Below are 1,871 nucleotides of genomic sequence, written 5' to 3'. Positions count from 1 at the left end.
TCTTTAATTACCGCAATCAGTTAACATAGATAAATTCACTAGTTTACCGCATTTTGTTTCTTTACCAAGTATGATTTCAATGATGAAAAATATGCTTCTATTTCTTTCATATATACTAAAGTCAACTTAATCTTAAAATAGTCCCGGATAACTTGTAGAAATACAAGTTATTTTTTATCTTAAGTTGGAACAACTAAGATTTTTAATGATAAATTCTCCTCATTTTTAGAAGAAACGCATGGAATTACTGAAACATTAGCAAACACATGTAAAAGAATGTTTATTACTAAAATATTGTGGCACTAATGCGTTATATTGTATAATTTCAACAAGAAGCTAACGCATGAGTAAGAAGTGTCGTAGGGAAAAGTTCTAACGCATGGGCCATGCATCGGAGGGAATTCGATGTAGAGAAGATTCATGGATACAGGCTGTTTGTGTCAAATCACCACTTGCAAGTATGGGCACCTGTAGCAGGCGGCGTCTGAAAAGCTTCTGAGTGTCAGACGGGTGACTAAGGCATGAACTTTAATGCTGCCCCTGAGATTGAAAGGACCTTCCGACGTAGAAACCGATCTAATCGTCGTCAAAGGTTGAGGCAGAAACTTCTCAGACAACAGAACAGGCAACAAGAATTGGTGGACAACCAGGAAAATCATAACTTAGCTCAGCAACTAGCTCATACTGCACAAAATCCAATCCTAATGGCGAACAGTAGGACGCTTCCCCTGTACCGTATGATTTCTCACTATGAATTATATACCCAACGCCAGATGGGACGAGGTTCGAGATGAAATCTGTAATGCTTCAAATACTTCAGACTGCTGAACAATTTGGGGGTGGTCATGGAGAAGATCCTCACGCCCACATGAAGCATTTCCTGGAAACGTGTAATTCATATGTGATTCCTGGAATCATCCTAGAGGCGATCAGACTATCTTTGTTCCCATATTCTTTGCGTGATGACTCAAAAGAATGGGTAAGCTCACTAGAGCCTGGTGAAATCACTACCTATGAGAAGTTGGTCGAAAAATTTATGCAAAAATACTTCCCACCTACTACCAACGCAAGGAGGTGTTGAGAGATTATGAACTTTGAACAAGAAGAAGTTGAGACCTTAAGCACCGCATGGGAGCGTTTTAAGGGATTGGTCAAAAATTGCCCAAATCATGGACTACCACTAACTATCCAGATGTAGACTTTTTATGGTGGATTGAATAGAGCATCGCAGATGGCAACCGACACAGCGGCAACTGGTGGATTTATGGATAAATCTCACATTGAGGCTAGAGAGATATAAGACTGCATTGCTAAGCTCAACATGGAATGGGTGGACGATACATATGACGGAAGAGCTGACAGGAAGAAGAGATCTCAGAATGTTAATTCTATCGATTCTAACGCAATAGTCACACTTTCTGCACAAGTGGCTACGATGACCAGCCTTTTGCAGAACATATCATTAGGAAACGCATCAAATCAGCAGAAGGTGAATCAGATAGAAGCATTCGGGAAGCCTATGGTTAACTGTGTGGGCTGTGGAAATCCTCATTCATATTTTGAGTTCCCACAAAACCCACAGTCAGTATGCTTCATTAAAAATAACCCATTTTCCAATACATATAATCCTGGATGGAGGAACCATCCAAATTTTTCTTGGACAGCAGGAAATCAATAGGAGCACCACCTAGGGTGAATCAACAGCAAAGGTAAGGACCACTGCCTGCATTTCAACCAACGCATCAGCCACATCAACAGTTCTTTAATAGAGGAGGACTGCGTCGAGCTCAGGATCTCCACTTGAGAACCTATTAAAAGAGTACATAGCTCAGAATGGCGCGTTGCTAAAAATCCAGGTAGGGCAGATAGCG

The 1,871-nt window shown here is 40.7% G+C and overlaps 1 non-coding gene across 1 annotated transcript; it reads right to left on the bottom strand.

Annotated features, from left to right (window-relative positions):
- Nucleotides 1–1,069: 1,069 nt before the first annotated feature.
- On the bottom strand, nucleotides 1,070–1,176 carry LOC120087395 (small nucleolar RNA R71). Its single transcript, XR_005484532.1, has one exon. It is a non-coding gene; the product is annotated as a small nucleolar RNA R71 (small nucleolar RNA).
- Between the last annotated feature and the right edge of the window lie 695 nt (nucleotides 1,177–1,871).

This window comes from Benincasa hispida, chromosome 9, assembly GCF_027475165.1.
Source record: "Benincasa hispida cultivar pf3 chromosome 9, pf3_genome.v1.1, whole genome shotgun sequence".
Taxonomy (NCBI): Eukaryota; Viridiplantae; Streptophyta; class Magnoliopsida; order Cucurbitales; family Cucurbitaceae; genus Benincasa; species Benincasa hispida.
Note: the sequence above shows the minus strand (reverse complement) of the source record. Positions and strands in the feature narration are given on the sequence as shown.